At 39.5% G+C, this 22,090-nt stretch overlaps 1 long non-coding RNA gene across 1 annotated transcript in view; it reads left to right on the top strand.

Moving 5' to 3' along the window:
* The first annotated feature begins 6,040 nt into the window (after nt 1–6,040).
* The window catches only part of LOC133511291 (uncharacterized), a 165,961-nt gene continuing 149,911 nt past the window's right edge, over nt 6,041–22,090 (top strand). The window contains exon 1 of the long non-coding RNA XR_009797856.1: nt 6,041–6,254. This is a non-coding gene — a long non-coding RNA (uncharacterized LOC133511291). The remainder of the gene's footprint in view (nt 6,255–22,090) is intronic.

The raw sequence follows: 22,090 nt of genomic DNA, 5'->3' as shown, positions 1-22,090 counted from the left end.
ATGCATATGGCTTGACAATCACTGTTCACTCTTCTTTTCCCTCTTGCCCATCTCCGAAATGGGGGGCTGTGGTGTCTTCTATCATGTGGCCGTTTGCAGTCCCACAAGCACCGTGAGGACCATCTCCACATCATTTTGGTGCTTCCCACCATCATATTTTCTTCATTTTCAGCTTGTAGCTTTCAGGGAAAACAACAGATTGAAGGGTGTGATAAAAAATGGATGACGAGAAGACACAGGGAAGGGCAGATAGAAGGAAATGTGAGCATTGATGGAGTGCGGACCTCCCGAAGTTCAAATGTTTGGCACTTGTCAGTGAGTGACAAGTGAGTGAGTCACTATACAATACTTATTTTGTTCTTTTTTAAAGACAAAATTATGCAACCTTTCATCCAGATCAAAGAGAAGATAAGGTAAAAAGAGCCTATAGAAGCATCGGACAAATTTGCTTATAATTTATGTGCATGTAGAGTCCATAGATTGGATTTTCCAAGTTAGGGTTAGTTTAAAATCAACACACAAATAAACCCATACAGATTCTGGTCGTAAATGGCTCCGAAAAAGAAAAGAAAAAAAGCTACGATTTGATTTTGATGTAAAGCTCTAAACCTGTTCAATGGGATTTTGCAAGTTTGTTGTCAATCTTAATTTGATATCACAGCATTTGGCCCCACAGATACATAAATTACTTTGAATTGGTCGACTAAAACATTGGTTTTGGCAGACCAAAATACATTTGCCGACTTGTTTGGGAGAGTTGGTTATGGTTTAAAACAATAAAATTTAGTTTTAGAGGGTAAAGGTCACATTAATTGTGGAAAAATGAAGAATCGTTGTCTTTTTTTTGTGTGCGTTATTTCACTCGAACCTAGCATTTGAACAGGGGTGTGTAGACTTTCTATATTAACTGCATAATACGGATGGACACAAACAGAAGAACCCATCTCCTAATGACTAAAAGGAGTGGAATGGTGGCCCATCAAGCAAATTCTTACCATCACAGTCTCATAGGAGGTTCGTGTTAGGCAAGCCATGCACACAACCATGTCTGATGATTGCCATGTATGTGCTTGTGCATGAGTCCAGATGGTGCTGACCAGCCATTTCTCGCAGGATAGATGAAGTAAATGGAGCGATTACAGTCATGACCGATGCACACATCTGTCTCATGGCTCAACGTGGCCGCCAGCTTTTACACGCTAAGTCGTATAACTTTACATCATTCTGGACCTGTTCAGAAACTGCAGGTGGAGAGTGGGGTTTTCTCTCAAATGTCTTATTGTATGTGGTAATTAGATGTAAATGCAATTGGCTCATAACACTCTTTATAAAGGGTGCCAAATGAGGAGAACTGTGACCTTCTCTGTCGAGGTGATTCCACACAATTTCTCAATCTCACCCTCTGTCTTCACACGCCGCCTCCTCTGTCTGCAAGTGCCATTACATGCCGCTTTCCTGTGTGTCTTAAATGGCTTCCTCCACACAGAGAGCAAGTCAAGAGACGGGCACAATTCAGGCCGACCACCAGAGACAAGCGCTGTGATGCTCAAAGGAAGGTGGTCCTTATCAGACTGCTCCTTTGTACTGCAAAGGTCCCTTCCCGCTGGCTGGACCTACTGATATCTACAGGAAGTGGATAGAGGACACGACCACTCTGCGTGTGCGGAGCTGGGAATTGAATCCCTGAGCGTATTCCGAGTAATGTCGATTTTTAATGTTACGGTATCGAACAATTAACATGTGACCGCTAGCCGAATTCAGTCATATGAAATACCGTGTTCAGACAGTGTAAGCTATTATGATCCTATTAAAGCTTCTCGCAGGATAGATGAAGTAAATGGAGAATATTTCAACACATGCCCGTTTTACTTATCAGACCTTATTTATATCCTGTAGATGACGCTATTTATCTATCAAGACTCACATACTGTTTGGGTGTGCCAATAAAAAGTTGCTCTGATGGATCTCTGATTTTGCTTGTGGGTATGAGCTCAGGGGAGTTGTGCATCATGCGGGTTCCTCTTCTATGGCTGGGATGGATTTGGCACAACAGCTCTCCGGGTATAGAATTAACACAATAGAATTCATTCTATTCTGGCTCTCAAACTGAGAGAGGCAAGATATTTGAATTTCACCCCCCCCATTATTATGATTGTTTTTATTTTATCATGTTTTTTTAACCTGTCCTATTCCGATGCGCGATGATGCAGAATGGTGGATCTGCAAGCATTTTGTGCTGGAACAGGTTGACTGTGTAACAGGGGAGTTTTATATACTCCCTCTGCTTAGATTTGAATTTTTTTTTAATTATTTTGATGTGTATTGAAATTCCAGATGGACAGAAATAGGTTTTAGAGGACAGAAAGAGGGAGAGAATGGAAAAGGGGGAATAGGGGTGCGTGTGGACCACAGCAGAACAATAGTTAGTCTATTGTCACCATGTTCCTAACATCTGGGGAAATTTTCATGTTAATAGCACATTTGGGAGTTATTTTTATTATTTAATAGGTATTTATTGACATGTTAAGTCTTTATTTCAGCCACTCTATATAGTTAATTTGAGCTAATATTTTCATTTTTGCCATAGCGTAGAGCTGAGATAGGTAGGTTGTTCCACAGTTTAAACCATCACAAACATTTTTTTCTTTTTCTTTTCCCAGTAGAGGTACGTGATTTAGATTATTTAACTCTATTTAACTTAACTAAATTTTGCTGCGATGTTAATCTCTCGATTTTTGATAATCCCTGTCGCAATAAGAAAGTTTGGACTTTGGTCTGCAGGATTTAGTCGTGAAAGGGAATATTGTGGATTCGGGAAAATTGATAGCCCATCCTGATAATCTCTTGATTAGGTTGAAACTGTTTGAGGTGATGACTTGGATTCTTGTAAATAAAGAGGGATATCATCTGCATATACAGTATACTGATTTTGTGTCCTGAAATAGGAGAGCAGACTGGTGTTTTGTGGTATTGATATTGCCATTGGCCCGACAAATTGTGTGAGTAGCAGAGGTGAGCGTGTCCATCCTTATATATATGTGTATCTCTCTCTCTCTCTCTCTCTCTCTCTCCTCTCTCTCTCTCTCTCTCTCTCTCTCTCTCTCTCTCTCTCTCTCTCTCTCTCTATCTATCTATCTATATCTATCTATCTATCTATCTATCTATATATATATATATATATACTGTATATTGGGCTTCACCTCAATGAAAACCTCTTAAAAACCTGTGGCTATGTGACTATCCTCCATTTTTCATGCTGTGTGGTGAGTCAAAAGGACTGAAAGGATCTTTTCCATCGTTTCATTGAAATACGGGAACAAAGTAGCAAATTAGTCACACTAACTAAATCACCAGCGCTATATCTCTCTTTTCCAGACCACTTCCACTTTTATTGGTCCTCACGTAACTTGTTCATTACATGTACAAGAGTTGCTAATGAAGGTAGAGAGAGTGGAAATGATAGACTGCAGGTATAAGGTTTCAGTCTGATGAATGAAAATCTTGCAGAAAGAGCCTGATTATCTGTCATTTGGGTCCCATTCATTTGGAATTAGGTTAATGTTGCATATAGTGTTGGTTTGCTGTGTTTCGGTCCTTGTTATATCACCTTTCTTTGTGAGTGAATGGGATGTCTTCATATATTTTAGTCAAACACTAGTGAGGACAAGCGGTGTAGAAAAATGGAAAAAATCTGGAACCCATGAAGTGGCTCTCTATAACGAAAGAAACTCAGGGAAATGTTTATATTTAGTAACAAACATTTGTTTTTAATCATATGCCCTTAGGCGGCACGGTGGAGCAGCTGTAAAGCGTTGGCGACACAGTTCTGAGGATTCGGATTCAATCCCGGCCCCGGCTGTGTTGAGTTTGGATGTTCTACCCGTGCCTTTGTGGATTTCCTCCGGGCACTCCAGTTTCCTCTCACATCCCCAAAACATAATTGGACACTCTAAATTGCCCCTAGGTGTGATTGTGAGTGCGACTGTTTGTCTCAATGTGCCCTGCGATTGACTGGCAACCAGTTCAGGGTGTACCCAGAGACCCTTGTGAGGATAAGCGGCCAAGAAAATGGATAGCTGGACAGACACCCTTTTAAGTAATGATTTTGGATCAAATCGTTCTACAGTACAGTATATGAGCCAATATGGTGCTTGAATCGAATCGCCAACGCAAATCGTGATTCCGGAGAATCATTGCAAGCCTATTGCTGACTGTATTTTAGAACAGCTTGGTTACATAACATCCAAAGTGTGAGCATTTTAGCCCGACTGAAATTGAGATGCATAAAAATCCCACAAACAGATAGATTAGTCATTGATTGAAGGTAAGTTTTGATCTAAGTGTGAGAGCACGCCATGGCCAATCGATGCTTTTTATTCGGCCTCGAGAGTGTGTTAGCACGATTCCGGCTGTGGCCTCGCTCACCTCGACGCACCGTACACGCGGACAAGAAAACCCAGCACATACACAGCAACCTGATTAGGTGAGCCACGGGGATTAAGCCTAATGACAAACAAACTCAGCGTGTGCCCCAGAACCTCAGCTTCGTAGATGAAGTATAGATTTTCTGCTGTCCCTAAAGCTGATGGGTATTAGGTGATGGTCTATGTCTGCGTTTATGTGTGGGTAATCTTGTTCTCCAGATTGTTTTCTACGGAGGGAACAGACATTAGGGAATAGAACGTAACTGATTGGGCGGCGCTTTGTTCCTGTTAAAGACCCAATTCCCGGGGATGTACGGGGTTAAATAACTGCTCATATGTTTATTTTTGTGTATCTCTTTTAAGGTATGTTTGTTCTGACAGATAAATAGAATTGAGGTCCCAGGAGAAATTCCTGGTTATTGTTTTAGCTCATGACAAGTCTCTCCCAATTACTCAAAATATCTCTAATGAGGTGTGTCTATATGAGTGTGGTAGTTTGACCACTCAATACTTCATTTTGACTAAATTAAATTTTTTGCCCCTTGGAGAATTTGCCGCAAGCATTGGCCTATTTATTACAATGCATTTTGAATTTAAGGCACTTTTTTCTAGTTTAACTAGCAGTCATTATTATCAAAACATTTATAAGTGTAATGAGGACTCTAAATGGGAATTGTTTTATGTATTCGAAGCACAGTTAGTTGACTGTATAAAAGCAGAGAGTTAAGATAGAACAAAAACCTGGTTGGTGCCCCATTCCATTTCAGTGCCACTTGCATCCTGAGAATTTTTTTTCCATCAATGCACACTAAAATTATTTGTAAAATATTTTTTTTTTACCAAAGCAGACTGTCCTGTGCTTTGACCTAAGTGCATATTTAATGAATAGAATAATTGAAAAAAGAAGACATGTTGAAAACTGCAAAAAAGTCATTTCCCAAGTCGGTTATCCTCACAAGGGTTGCGAGAAAGCCGGAGCCTATCCCAGCTAGGTTCGGGCAAAAGGCAGACTAGACCCGGAACTGGTCACCAGTCAACCACAGGGCAGATATCAACACCATCACTGAGCAAGAATTGATCCCAGGCTGCCTGAACCAAAGGGAGGCGTGTGTACTACTACACCATCAGTGACTCATTTTCTGGCTGACCCTGCCTAAATTTTTACTTTACCCTGAAATGTAAATTTTCAAATAAACCAAAAACAAACAAAAACAAGCAAACAAACAAACAAAAACTGTTTATATCGCCACTTGTTACCATAACACATGATGCTGCCTGAAAATTTTTGAATATTCCACAAGTCACATGGCCCATAGGAAGTTGCATCATTCATCACCTCTACAGGCCACAGGAATTAATTCACTCATTTTTTGGATATTTTATGGAATTTCAACTATGACTGGGGATTTTAACTTTCAGCTCAATACTGATATGTAAGTTCTTTAGATTATGTTTTACTTGTTTATTTTTTGTTGAATCACTGTAATGTATATAGTGTCATGATACTAATAGAAAGGTCAAAAATACTGTTGATGTCTATATTGCAGGATGTAGTGTTTATTATAGTTTATTTCAATTATTTATTTATTTTTTTGGAATGGCACCTAGTGGCCAGGTATGGCAACTCCAACATGGCTGCCTCAAGCCAGGTGTGTCTGAGGCCAAACGATAGACATGGGATGGAAGCAGGCCTCCTGGCAAGAAAACGGTTTTCAGCGTGTTATTTTAACGTTTCTTGCACTATTTTGGACTCTATTCTCTCTTGAATCATCAACTCATCAAGCCATCTACCAGCCACAACCATTCTGACTGCACGTGAACAAACAAATGGTGAGTGATTGAAGCCGGCTAACACCTGTGAATGGTTTTGAAATTGATATTTTGGATATTTGGAAAAATGTCACAAATATGCACGATAACATACTTTTTGTCATAATTATCTAACAAACAGACTCACAAAGAGTCAATCAAAGGCAGACCACCATCCGCATGTCGCGAACAATCATAGAAAATAACAAAACAGCAGAAAACTAAAGGGGTTTTCATTTGACTTCACAATTAGAAAGTTAAATTTAAGGTTTTCTGCACCGATGATGCTTGTGTGTTTGGTGGATAAAAATGACGTGAGAAGTTTTGTGTTTACTTAACAAACTGCCATTACTATGAGCTAACTACAGGCCATAAATACATAAAATATGAACTACTTTGCTTCAGTAACTACTAAAGTTTCAGATCAGTGACGTAGTTAAATTCAATCTTCTCAATGCCTCGTGTTGTAAATGATGTTGCTGTATGCTGATTCAAAGCAGTCATTTTAATCACACTTAAACGTGATGTGTTCATTTAGCTGCTGACTGCCAGTGGCAATGAATCACTAGTCATTTGAGTATATGGAAAGTGGTTTGTCATTTTTACCTTTGCTCATGAATGTAGCCAGGCAGCTAAGTGAATAATTAGGAGTGGTGGGATTTAAATAAATAAATAATGGTTGCGATAATTTGATTAGTTTACCAACGGCACAGTAGGTTAAAATGTGGCTTTGTTTCCACTCCAGTTGTATTTTTTCAAATTTATTTTGCGACAGTTACCGGTCATTTTTAATATCATGTTTGTGGCACACAAAATAGATGAATTATATCTAATAGGGATGTGCTTCATTTTAATTTTAGCAGTTCTGGTCCCGATTCTGCTTCCTTATTTTGATTCCGGTTCCAAATGATTCTGGATTGCAATTCTTTTAGAGGGCTGGGTCAAAAACGTTTGCATGGTTTAAATAAAGGTCGTTCAAATTATGAACATCCCTTTTCTTAGCAGCCCTTATCATAGACTTAAAGAAGCGTCTGTATCGCCAGTATCAATATCAAACCAAATGAAATAAAAGTGTGTTTGGAACTAATTCAACTGACTTCATGTTTATTCATTAATCAAGGTTTCAGCTGAAAGTTATATATACTGTAGCATTGTTAAAATTGTTATTTACGACTGTTTTGTCAAATGGTTGATATGTGCAAGCTCGAACTTGACTTCCTGTTTCAAGTCCGCCTTTTATTTTTTAAGTGTATGCACCGTGTTCTTAACAATGGGGTGGAACCGCAGTGTGACGCGCTCACAAACCTTTTCAGAAATAAGCAGATGACAAAAGCTTTGCTTTGCTGTTTACTTTCCAAACAGCAATCCCTCCAGAGACCCAACTATTTGTAACATTAAAACATGTTGAAAAGTCAGTTTTCCATGGTATGGATCCTTTAAGGTGGCCCAAGTGGTGATCCATAAATTAATTAATTATACTTTTTTTCTTGTTTTTTCAGGATTAACGTGTTTGTATTGCCATTTTTCCCCGGGGTGTCAGTGTTTAAAGTGAATAAATTTTCCCAGATTCAAACATGCTCTTACTTCTGAGGTTAACTAAGCGGCGATCTGGAACAGGCTTCTTTGATTATTTGTCTCTTGCACACTCCTGAACACACCCTGCTGAAAAGCTAATCTTTTTGTGCTAATGAATGATATTGGCTTTCCTAACAGGCTTTTAAAGAAATGTGATGGATTGGGGGCTAGCCGGGTGCGGCGGCGAGATCGACACGAGGGAGGCTATGCCACAAGTGAGCGGGAGTCGAGGTGTCAATAAGCACATCAGCCTGATCCCTGTCGCTGCCGGGCGTGCATATGCTGCTAATGTATGCATCCGCGCTCATTGAAATGCATACATAAGCACCTACACGCGCCTTTAGCCACTCATAAATCTGTGGCCTTAGGACAAAGGCAAAGTCTTTCAGTGCCAATAAGATGAGAGATGGATTGCACGAGATGTCTCCACCTTGACCATTCGCCGTGATGAATGCCAGAGAGGGTGTTTACATGCACTCCTGTATATTACATCAGTTGGGAGATGTAGGGCTGTGTCGATTACTGTTGAAATAGGGTTAGGACATACATTTTCTAATCTCTGTTGCAGAAAGGAAACAAAATAATTGACATTTTAAATATCAGTGTTTAAATTAGGATTTTGTTGCTTTAGGGAAGTTATCACGGATTTCCATACATTTATCTAGCACTTTTCCTCATTAAGGAAACGGTGAGTTCATCCTTTGCTTGGGTTTTGTGGCTTTCACCGCAGGGTAGGACGCAGGATGGCGCAAGGACAGCGGCGCCCTGTTGCAGACGCCTCCATATTTGGCATTGGTAACTTAGCAACTGAATAGGAAATCACCTGGTGCTTTTTCTTCTGGTTTGGGTGTAAAGTAGTGAATGCGGAAAGTCCTTTACTTAAAAGGAAAACGAGGAGACGTGATACAAGTAAAGCATGTGTGGCTATTCTATGTTTTACTTTGAATAGCTTACATTTGTATGGTTAGAGATACTAAAATCAAATGTTTTCCCCACTTTCAACCAACCTGGTCGAGATACATGTAAAACCTTTGCTGTGCCTTCTTAACGTCAACTTTTGGCATTTGTCTGACCACTTTAACACCGTTGATGCAAGGAATTCATAATATCAGCCATTACAAAACATTTGAATCTCACATTTTCACTGTCCCATATTTTCTCTTGTGTAAAATACACAGCGGTGTTTTAGTTGGGGGTGATTGGCTTGCCCTCTGGGCCCCGTCTCCCCTTCAATAAGACTGATAATCCCGTCTTTCCCAATCACATTAGCATACTAGTAATGACTAAGGTAAATCAGCCATTAGAAGATGATCCATAATTCATTATTGACTTGACGTTCATTATCCTCCACGGTCGCTCTGTGGAGTTCTTCACAACTGTCTGGCGTGTCACATCGAGGCTTGTGCAGTATTAAGATCAGATGTACATGATGCCATTCATATGGCTCCCTTTGCTATCTTAAGAGTCTGCTACTTTCTTTTTTAAAGTCTGTCCAAGGGTCTCTTATTCCTCCCATTTAAAATGTGTCAGTCTCATTTAGGTTCTCTCTCTCACTCTCTCTCTTGCTCTCTCTTGCTCTCTCTCACTGAGTGTGTCCTGTGTGAAGCAGACAGCTGTTATCAGTCGCTGACAGAATCCTCCCACTAGCCCCCTACCCCTGCTGTCAATCACCACACATTGTTGCCATGCTTCTGTTCAAATGGCTCATTTCTCCTTTGTTTGCCCAAGAAATAAGTGTGTACACATGCGTGAAAAATGTTCAAGCCCTCACCTTGAATCCTCTCTTCATTTCCCCCAAGTGCTCTTTATCTCCAAGTTCATATATTTGGTTCCTTAATGATCCCTCAATCAATAACTAAAGTGGTTTAATTCAGCAATGCTAATGTGAGCTAATTAAAATTGTTTATTTGTGCCTGCGTGTGTGTTTTGCCTCTTAATATAATGCAAGCTGGGCTCTTGGAGGCCTTAAAATTGATAAACGCTTAGGTTCTGGAAAAATAGGGCTTCAGTTCAAACCCATTTTGGAATTCACGTCATTATGCGTGACGTAGTGGTAAGCGAAGAACATGAAAGGAGGAGGACGTAAACGGGCTTATGCTTGATGTATGTGATCGTACTTCCAATATAGCTCACAAGCAGGCAACAAAATGTTACGTAACGTGATGTAGTGCCCTGGGGCAAATTGCATTATCCAGTCTAGGATGTCACTTAACAGGTTCCCGTGATTGTCCATTAGTGACTCATCAAATAACACGTCTCTGAGGTTTGGGAGAGACAGGAAGTTGAATTTAGCTTGGCTCATTATGCAATTTCAGGGACACAGGGTTAAGTGGCAAGGACTTATGGCGTTCCATGCAATGTATATTGTGCATTGTGAAAGTCTCAATATTTGTGAATATGATTGTGTATTATGGTTTTGAAGTACATGATGAAAGCTATCAGTGTTATACACTGTACTTTGTACAGTCAGTGTCAAAGCTTCAGTCTTGAATACCACTTGCACAGCTATAAGACATAATTTTAAGCCAATAATAAATGTAATGGTACATTTGCCCAACACACATGCTTACCCGACAGATCAATGCTTTAGTTATAATTGCAGACAGTCATGAGTGTAATATACTTTTTGCTTAAAATCAGCTGTGTGAGGCTCCACACCGCCAGGCTGCTCATACATAGTAGTATAGTACCTTGGGAGAAAAAAAAAAAAAAGTGTCCTTCAAGCATAAAGACTAAAATGCATGACAGTTATTTTCAGAGGCATTTTATTATCAGTATTTTTCATGAAGGGATGAACACACACAGTTCTTGGTTTGACATCAAAATGTCTGGCATACTCACTCACTCACTCACTCACTCACTCACACCACTCACTCACTCACACTCACTCACTCACTCACTCACTCACTCACATCACTCACACTCACTCACTACTCACTCACTCACACTCACTCACTCACACACACACACTCACTCACTCACACACACTCACTCAATCACTCACTCACTCACTCACTCACCACTCACTCACTCACTCACACTCACTCACTCACTCACTCACTCACTCACTACTCACTCACTCGTCACTACTCATCATCCATCTCACTCATACTCAATCACTAAAATCACTCACTCCCAAAAATCAAAAAAAATCAACTCACTCACTCACTCTCATCATATCCTATATTCACTCACTCACTCCATATATCATCCATCCCTCTCCCTCACTAACTCACTCACTCATCACTCACTCAATACTCACACAATCACTCACTCACTCACTCCTCATCAATTACATCTCTCACTATCATAGATCTCATCTCACTCACTCACTCACTCACTCACTCACTCACTCACTCAATCACTCACTCACTCTCTCACTACTCACTCACTCACTCACTCACTCATCACTCACTCATCACTCTCTCATCACTCACTCACTCAACATCACTCACAACAAAATCAACATTATCTATCTTCCATATAAGTGACAGTTCCTAAAAAAAATAAAATATATATATATATATCCCCCCTCCCCAGCAAACAATGTGACCTTAGTTCTGATTTAATGTTGCAGCATCTCTCTCTTTGTCTTTAAAATGAGATGTCTTTCTGTCTGTCTTGCCTCATCTATCGTCAGAGTCGAATTTTCTGGAAAGTCAGAAATGTCACGCTCGGTGCTTATGGAGTACTCTGTGTTGAATTGTGATATTTCATGGAACAAATGAGTCCAGAGAAATACAATAAATGTTAATCTAGTGGTCACCAACTCATTTTGTGTGATTTGCCATGAGATTTCAAGTAGAAATTCCAACTTTGAGCGCAACTCTATTCCAGTTTTCCTGGTTTGGTCCCATACAGAATAAAAAAAAAAAAAAAAGGGCAACATGGGTTAACCTAAAGAATGCACTGAAACATATTTAGATTTATAAACTTTATAATTATTTTTTTCTATTAAAAGGGCAGTTTCAACTCTTTACAAGTGTTTCTCTACTGTTATTGAACCAAGGTAGCCATTTTGCATAATATAAAAACACCACCAAAGAAACAAAAAGGATGAATACTGAAATAAGGAACTCATCTTAATTTACTCACAAAAGTACTAAAGTGTGAAGTCTGAGTGTGTTTGATTGAACAAAAATTATGAGATATGCTCAGAGGAAGCCATCGTGTTGTAAGAATGGTAACAGATGGATTATCGGACCTACAGCTGTCTAATGGAAGGGCACTTAAAATGGTTCTGCCTTTCACTGTAGGTGAACAAGGATATATTTTTTAAGAAACAATATTTCTGGGACAAATTGAGATTTTTTTTCTTACCTCATGATCTCTAATATGACGCTAGTTGTGAATTAATGCTTTATAACGTGTAAAATGTAGGCCTTTTGAAGAAAATTATTTTCACATGTTCAGAAATGTGTGGGTAATCACTGACGTTTTGCGCCTGTTGTATATAATATTTTACATCAGGTCTTTTTGGCAAAACGGAATGTACTGAACAGTGCCCAGTAAAAGTCGGTCGTCTTGTAGTACATTGAAATATTTTTATCTTTATTCCATTTTCTTGTGTTACTTGAGCTTCTGACATATTACCTCACACTAGTCATGTAACGATATCAAGCATGGAATCTGTTTGTGGAATAAAATTAGAAGGCTGTACGATATTTTTGCACACCACTAGAAACTGGAAGACATTATCATGAGCACATAATGAGTTGTAAGGTCAACTGTGATAAGAAAACATTCAAACAATTCCGTTTGATAATGACCAAGACTTAAAATGATCATTTGCTTTTAAGCCCTCTCAATATGGCGGCTATTTGATGCCATTAAGTTTGATTGAGTACCTGGCAAAGATGACGAAATGTAGTGTTTGTCATCATGGGGCTGCGTTCACTCCGCTGATGTCATGCTGCTTTGCATCTCATCTGCATCCATTGTTGGTGCATTTGTCTCTCGCTAGGTTCACCGGCACCTCGCGTCCTTGATATTCCCTCATCGTTGCGTCATTTCACCTTATTTACTTGCTTTCAATTTCCTATATTAGATTGTGTACGTGTCCAAAAAATTATCACCAACAACCTCAGAACTTCAATTTATCTAATTAACACAGCTTCATTCTCTCTTGTAATTTCCCTTTGTGAGAAGAATGTTTTTATTTATTTTGGATGTGCTTCAAGAGCGTAGGCAACATACACTATTGATACATTTGTTGAAACGTCACACACCGCCTGGGCTCCTTTTATTCACTGTGCGTTCTAACATGCGACCAGTTTCCTGAGAGGATCTGTGTTTTGTACTCCCGCACTGTAGCGTGCATAACTGTCACTTGCTAAGTGCTTTGAAGTTCATCATGCTGGGTGGCGTTTGGTGAGAACAATTGGAGAGGATCTGGCTCGCTTGTTAAGCCTTTCTGGGGAACAGACAAACGCAACAAAGCGACACTTGTTGAGCCTTTTCCTCCACCACAGACTTGCAGTGAATTTGCCAGCATTGGAATTAGAAATGATGAGAAGAGTGATGTGAATGATCTTTTTTTTTTTTAAATTTTATTTATTGTACGTTAAGGTGTTTATTTCTTCATTAAACCTGGTTATTTTCAAAGGAGAATTCCCCATATTGCCCGCCTTTTTAGAGCACTTTGACTCATCTTTCAAAACCCACAGAATATTGTGTTCTTTGACAATTTAAGCACTGAACCTTTCAAAAGAAAGCAGAAACTGTTTGTTTATGACTCTTTTTCCTTTCTTTAGTAATCAGCAGTAGAACGAGGTTCTCGCTTCATGAGCGATGGAGACTCACTACATGGCTTGAGTAGAACGTCAGCGGCTGTTTACTTTAACAATGCCCATATTTTTTTTACATTTAAGTTTGTATGTTGTCATTTTTAGTGTATTGCATGATATCTTTTAACTGTTTGTATCGTGAACTTGAGTGCCCTGAAAGGTGACTAAAATGAATTATTGTGACTTTCCTCTAACTGCAGCAGCTGGATAATCTTTTTTAATAGTTACTCCACACAGTTAGTACTCTGTTTAAATTAAACATATCCATAATCTCGTCAAGTGTCAGGTGCCAAAAAGCCATTTGAATTCCAATGTGGCATTTCTCCCTCTTATAATAGACCTGCCAAGCTAAGATTCACCGTCTAATCTTTGTTTTATATTCAAAAGCTGTGCTGAGTTCTCATCCACGGTGATATAATGCCACCATCTACAGGGGTCTATTAAGTCATTGCATTCATTTACAAAGTTACATTTCCGAAGCATGCTTAACTAGACCCTCTTATGAGCCTCCCCGTTGAAAACATACTTGAAGAATACATATAATAGTGCCAGTAAACATTTAGATTCCAGATGATCCCTATAAATGTCCACAGCTGAGAATGAGTCAACAGAGGGTCAAGCTGACATTGATTAAGAACGCAGAACTTTGTAATCAGGCACTATCGCTTCACACCCCTTTTGTGAATTATGTTCCTTTATGGATTGGAAAAAGGATATAAAGCCAAAAATGATTTAATACACCATTTAGACTTTATGCATCTACAGCCAATCAATGTGACTTTTTAATGGTAGCCTCGTTCCATAAATAACTATCAATACTTCTGTTCCATGTAATTATTATTGCAGTGAGTGTTTTTTTTTTTTTTTTTTTTTTTTTTTTTTTGTCAGTGCATGCGCTCGCTAAAGCAATCCACAAGCGGAAAAGAAATTTTTCACTCTCTCTTCACACTCACTTTACAACCCGGTCCCCCTGAGGTTTTATGAAATGAGTATTATGCCCGAAAATGCAAATATGTACTTTTTGGCACCATATAGTGTCAGTTTCCCTGACTAGAAAGTGTTCTCTGAAAGAGATTCCTCTAGCAACATCTCATTCGAACATTGAAACAATCCCCTGACATTGAAGTAGCATTGAGAAAAGTTTTCTAGAATAAGTTTTGCTGGGTCAAATGAGGAGTTGAACGGAATGAGACATCAAACCTGCATTGGTGACCAAAGGATCACTTCCTAGCTAACATCTAAGATGTGGTCTGAGAGATTGAATTATGTTTTTCAGTTTTTGACCCCATTAGTTTTCGGAGTTGCCCATGTATTCCTGTTCATTTTATTTTATTATTTATATTGACTCATACCAAAGGACATCCCAAATTTTAATCATTTCTGAAATTTGACAATCTAATAACATACTTGGTATTTGTATGTCCCAAAAAAGGGCACATTTCAAGCATCTCTTTGCTTCCACTGCATGTTAAGGTGGATTTTGATAACTAAATTGTGTGATAAAATGAGCTGGATTAACTGTCTCCATTGACTTGCTGCTGTGCTTGACCTTTTCCCCCCAAAAATAGTAATTTTGTCCTCACGGTATTTCTCCTGTTGAGACGGCACAGCTTCACAATAAATTCCAAAATTAACATTGTTGAAAAGGTGAATCAAAAGAAAGCAGCACTGAGTCAATATGACTAGAAAGCCTGGGGGGAAAAATGGAGTTAAAGCCAAAACCCTTGCAAACACTATCATATATAGTACATGCCTGATCATCTTCAAGTCTCCAGATTTACTGTAAGTTCATTAAATGACTCATTTGCAGTTGTACCAGTGCATTTTGTGAGTTTCTAAACCTGTGCGTTATTGTGGGTACATATAAGACATCACATAATTGATGTATTGAAAATGATAGTGATTAATAGATTTGAAGACAAAACATCTTGATCAAACTGAACAAAAGCTGTGTTGGTAAACACAGTGTTAGACAAAGCTGGAGGTGACTTTCTCCTTGGTCATGTCATATTTATGTTGTTTGCCTCAAGGGGAATCTTTGTCAATGACTGTCTGTCTCTGTTGTTTTATTTTCCTCTTCTCTGCTTCTCTCTCCTCTCACTCGGATCAATGGCCTGTATGACTGGAGTAAATCTTAATGGTCAGGTTGTGTGTATTTGTGTGTGCCAAGATGTTTGTGTGCGTGTCTTGTGTAGGTGAAGTATTGCTCGCTCAGCACTGTCCTGCCCCTTGGGCACCACTATAAGCCAGCCTGCCCGCCTCCTGTATAGCCACAATCAATGTCAGATACGTGCAATCACGTGCACAAACCATGATTTGTGTTCATCAACGATACCTGTAAATTAAGTGCATTTCACTCACATGATTACAGTTATTATGATGGGTAAAAAAACGTGCAGAAGGACACAAAGAAACAAGAAATAGTTTGATGTGAGATCATATTGAAAGGGGGAGGGGGGTCTAGTATGGTTCTCAAACCCATTTTGAAAAGAATTATCTGAGGAGCTTTCTCTCATGTAATGATACATCAAAGGTAAATCACACCTTACATGCAACAGCAAGTTTGGTTAAACTTTTAAAACACACAGTAATTACAATAGTTTCTGTGCTGGGAGTTTTTAGCACCATTTTTGCACAAAATCAATGCTTTAGGTCACGAAAAAAAGTCCTTCAATTTAATAACTGGATTTAAAGTACTCCCCCCATTAATCCGTTAAATCAAGGTACCAATGATTAATATATTATACTTTCAGCGTACTTGCTGGTTATTGGCCTTTAATTAGTTGCTTACAAAGACAGAGAATAGGACGTTGAAGCTTAATGGGTTTATAGTGTAATTAGATGTACCATTTTGACAAAGGCCTGATTTAATCAGCACATTTAATTCATTGAAGGAAATCTTGTTGTCACTAGCTTGACACACTAGTTTTGGTAATATTTTGTACGACACTTAGTGTTTTTGGATAACGAGCAAGATCCATCCACCTACTACGTTGAAGAAGCCTACAGTTAATGTTAGTTTTTCATCTGAATGTGGCGAGGCAGCTGCAGCGTCTCTCTTCATGTTCTATGATTGCCACATCTGATATTTCCTGCCAATAATTGTAGATGGCAGCTTTGCATATCTATATTGGTCGGTGACTGGGCTCAGCGTGGGCTCTCACTCCAATCAGCCTCTTGAGTTCGGCATTGACAGGTCTTCATCATACATAAGTACAAATTGTAGAGCCTCCGCATGGTGGAGGATGAGGAAAATGGAGAGAGAGAGACCCCACTGTGGGGAAATGGTATAGACCAGGTGGTGTGAGATGAGGCGAAAGGACGCAGGGTGGGATTCAGCTGGCAGCTGGCATCAACAGGCTCACAAAGGAGGTTGCCCATCTCCCAATCTGCTTCAAGAGCCATGTGAACCCTCGTCAACTCTGAAATGCCTTCCTCTTCGCTCCTCAGTGGGATCCGATCATTACCTCCTGATTACAGAGCTGTCATTTCTAGCATTTGACTGGAATAGCGAGTGATTGGCACTAGAATGACTGTGTGCCTCCCATGTTTGCTCAAGCGTGATGGCCTTCCCGTGTGCATAACTCTTGAGGGTTCCACATGTGTTTAACCGACTGGTCGGCACTTGTGTGCTGTAGATGTGCATTTCCTTAACTCTGGTCAAGAGGAGGTGAAAGATTGTGTTATGCTTTCAAGGATTGTAGCGACAGTCTCTTAGAACAGCAGCCAGAGGGAACACTCTTTGGTTAAGGTGATGGAGTGGTTGCAACCTACCTGAATTTTTCCTGGTTCACTGAGTTTTTAACAGTTCTTCTTATTCATTTTCTGTTAGGAAATAATCCTGAATGGTAATGTAGTCAAAAACTGGATTCACTCAATTCAAAAACATTCCAGCATGTACGGCATTAAGTTATATCTCAAAGGCTTTTCATGGATACCCAGGATATTAATGTGTCACAGCGAGGCCATTAAAAGTGCCAGTAAATGGAAGTCTCCTGATTGGCTAGTTGACCTTTAAAGGGTAATTGCCACTTTTAAAAACTAATAAAGATTCTGAGCTTATGAAAGGAAGCCCAACCCATTTTGCTAGAAACGGTAACCTCCGAACAATAAATGTATGTTTCTCCATAAAACATGGATAGATTTATGGAGGAATGCCACATAAGAAAAACCAAAATAAAAACTGCGTAGGGCTTTCTGCCTTTAACTTTCAGTCGTAAATATTCCATTCATATAAAGACACCCTCCTGTATGTAGTAATGTGCGTCTTTGAATAGTAGAGCTTGCTGATTTTTTTTTTATTTAACAATTTAATTGGTGAAAACACTGAAGAAGTCTAGTTCAAAGCCCAATATTCCTTTCTTTAATTTGCTTGAAAGGGAATTGGGGATTTGAAGAAAAAAAATACCTCATGAGAGTTAAACAGCCTTCAAGTTAATAGGTACCTTCCATTCACCTGGCATGAAAGTCTCGAATTTGAGCGGTAGCATTTTGGAATATAGATTGCTTTCTTCCACCACACCACTGACGTTTCAAAGCTGCCTGAGTTTTTCTTTGACCGTCCAGCCTTCCAAACAGTTCCTCATATAAGAGAGGAATAAAAATAGAATGTTGTGAGAGTGGAAGCAGGGATGGTCGTGGCCGGAAACCAGACGAGAGGACCTCGCGAAGAAGACAACTATCAATTGAAACGGGTAAAGCCATCCTGAAGGCTGCAAGATTTGAGGGAATTGACAAACTAGTTTGAGAAACACATGAGGCAAAAAAATGAGATGCATAGATGGGGGAAAAAAAAAAATGGAGAACATCTGAAGCGTCATCACCTATTAATCATTCAAGCCAGGTTTCTGAAGGAACTTTCCTAAAGTTATTTTTTTAAAAAACAATAATAGTTTTACAATTAACAGATTCTGCCACAGGGTCTGACTTGTTATTTTTGCATTTTCTTCACAATTAAAACATCAAAAACATTTCCGTCGTCTAAATTCTAACCAGTTCCTGGGACCGAAAATGTGAGTCCAGTTGCTGTGCAGTGTACGGTTGCTAATCCACTGATCCTCAGGGTTGGGAACAAAATGGGGAAAAAAATGCTTGAAAGAGGGTATTTGTATAAGGCTTACTTGATGTATGCTTGTGTACTTTTAGTTCGATACCGCTTGCAAGCAGACGAGAAAACCTTATGTAGCCTACTAATGTAGTGCTAACCCTGAAGGTTGTAGGTAAACATGCAGGCAAATCTTGCGCTAAAGTCTTGGTGTGTGTGAAGTAAATCAATTAGTGTGTGAGCACCCCTTATTTTTGTCATGTAATGTTAGTTTGACCTAACCGATTAAAATGCATGATCTGACTGGAGCAGTGAGTTGAAAAATTTATGAAGCCAAGGCATGTATATATATATATATATATATATATATATATATATATATATATATATACTGTGTGTATGTGTGTGTGTGTTTTTATATATATATATCCCATGACCCTTGTCAAAAAAATGGATGAATGGAGATATATATATATATATATATAGTAAACCCCATCCTGTGATCGGTTATCATTTTCTAAAATCTCACTGATCAATGATCGGCCCCAAAAATCCTGATCGTGGAATACCCAAGTAATACATGTTTTATTTTAGCTTGGTTAGTTATGTGTATCTCCCTGGTTGGAGCAAAAAATGTGATATTTTGCGATTTACTTACAGCTAAGACTGAGGAGGTATGAGATAGTTTGGCGGATTTTACATATTCTGTACATCCTCGGGTTGTTGTTAAGATAGTGATCTCTGTGAGAATTCACCCTTGATAGCATCTTCTCTATGACCAGTGGAACCTCCCTAATAGTAGTGCTGTGCCCGAGCAGTCATTACCATAAAATTATTTCTGCTTAAATGCACTCATCATCACCACCAACTCCACCATCCCCAGAGTGAGCAGCAGACGCCCCACTGTGGCGATTCAACATCATTAGCAAACTTGACTGGTTGGAGGCATTAGTGACAGAACATTACACTGCACCATGCAGCGGGGCAATGGTTGGAAAACTAGATGGCATCTCTTCACTTGTCAGATGTTGCTCAATGAATCTTGTGGAAAAACAGGGTGAAGACCAGCCCGTCCTCTCAACAATGTACAGTGATTAATTAAGGCCAGCATGGACTGATCTCATTCTATATCACGATGCATCATGATGCATCACATCAATTTTATTTACAGTGTTACTTGGTTCCACCATATCTTAAGTTTTTTTTTTTTATCAGTAAAAACAATCACTCATTTATTGCTACAGGTACTTGAATTTCCTCCCTTGTGCCCTTACATTAGCTTTTGTTTCATCATTAAGATCAATGATTACCTAATTGGCTATACAATTGGCGCTTACATTGCTGGTGCACCATCTTCAACAAGTTTTGAAACCCAGAGTTGTCCACTATAGCTCTGAAAACCTTGCTAAATTTCTTCTATATGTCTGAAGGACTCATATTTAACCTAGTTGTGCATTTCTCATGACAGTTGAAGTTGACAAGTAAGTAATTTGCCACCATCGTTCCTTAGGTTGATTGTGTAATTTTTTTTATCTCCCTCTTATTGCATGTGACTTATCCAGTTCACTCGTCATCAAATCCAAAATGTATCAAGTTATCTACTGATGAAACGTTTTGAGTGTCCTTACCTTTTGTGTGCTGATGCATTAATTATGTGATTTAAAGGCAACAACTCTGTTGGCTTTTTCCACATTAAGTGCAACAGCATAAAATTCCTTGGTGAAAGGTTTGCCTCCCAGCAAAGCATTATTATTTTTTTGTTAATCCAGGCAAATTAAAAAAAAATTGTTCATCCTGCTTCTTCTTTTCCTTTGGACTTGTCCAGTTAGTGGTCGCCACAGCGTGTCATCCTTTCCCACGTAAGCCTACCTCCTGCCTCCCCCTTTTAAACACCAACTGCCCTCATGTCTGCCATCACCGTGTCTATCAAATTTCTCTTTGGTCATCCTCTAGCACTCTTGCCTGGCAATATACTCACTCTCCCTCCTCTGGATGTCTCCAAACCATCAAAGTCTTCTGTCTAACTTTGTCTCCAAAGCATCGTATTTTGTCTATCTCTCTGATTAGCTCATTTCTTTTCATTTTATCCAACCTGGTCACTCCTAGAGTTAACCTTGACATCTCCAGCTCTGTCTCTTAAGTTCCCGACTCTTCAATCCATGCATAGTGGCTGGCCTCAACGTTGGTCTTATAAACAATTCCCTTCATCCTAGCAGAGACTCTTCTGTCACACAACACAAGGTTCCTCCACCCGTTCCAACCTGCTTGGACTCGTTTCTCCACTTCCTTACAACACTCACCAGTTTTCTGGACTGTTAACCCCAAGTATTTAAAGTCCTCCAACCCCCGCTATCTGGTCTCCCTGTGGCTCCACTCTCCCCACTCCGCCTGTTCCATTTATGCTCATTCTGTCTAACGTTGGCTAATCTTCATTTACTTCAACGAATCTCAACAAATTTACTTGGCATCTCTACCCTTGTCAATATTACCACCTGGCAGCAGGTAGCCTCCCACTCACACTTACGAGCTCCAGTGCAACGGAAGTGTTGCTGAACATAATTGTATGTAAGATCTTTCTTTTACATTACACCTCCCTATCAGTAAATGGATCGTGTGTGAAATAAGCGACTAGCTGGATACCTTTTTTCAACAAGAGATCACAGCAAAGGCCTGCTTATCCGTGAATGCTTTTACCGCAAAGTCCTTCAAATATATGCATCTGGGTGGGCGTTTGAGGACTGTTTACAACACGTCTATATGTGCTTGAATGGTTCATGGTAAGGAAACACTCCCACATGAAGGATATATTTATCTGACCTCCAGCTGTTATCATCACCCCCCCTCCTCCTCGACAGCTCACTGCCCTGCTAAATTAATTTCCCCTTATTCCAAGTCTCACCTCCCCCCTCCCCCTAACACCCAGATCTCTCGCCTCTGCCATCACCCTCCTGATGAACACAATTTTTTTTCAACTTTTTTTCCACAAAATTTGCACTTCTTGGGGAAAATCCAAGGAAAATCCAGTTTTCCACTCATTTGTTTTAATTTGTAGTCTGCTTCCCATTGTACCGTATTGGGCCTTTGGATCTAGAGCAGTGATTCTCAGCAAGTGTGCCAGGCCACATTAGTGTGCCGTGGGAGATTATAAAATTTTACATAATCCTCCGATGACAGCTGGGACTCCAGCACTCCCACAGCCCTGGTGAGGATAAGCGGCTCAGAAAATGGATGGATGGATGCTCCAAAAAATTTTCATGTACAAGAAATAATGTATCTATTTGTGAGAGTGAGGCGTAGTGACAAACAGGTGAAATACATGCTCTTCTTTTAGATGGCAGAAAGTAATTAATGTATCCACATTTTCTTTGTTGGTGTGCCGTGAGGTTTTTCAATTGTAAAATATGTGCCGTGGGTCCATAAAGGTTGGAAATCACTGATCTAGACCCAGTTAC

This window comes from Syngnathoides biaculeatus, chromosome 13, assembly GCF_019802595.1.
Source record: "Syngnathoides biaculeatus isolate LvHL_M chromosome 13, ASM1980259v1, whole genome shotgun sequence".
NCBI lineage: Eukaryota > Metazoa > Chordata > Actinopteri > Syngnathiformes > Syngnathidae > Syngnathoides > Syngnathoides biaculeatus.
Note: the sequence above shows the minus strand (reverse complement) of the source record. Positions and strands in the feature narration are given on the sequence as shown.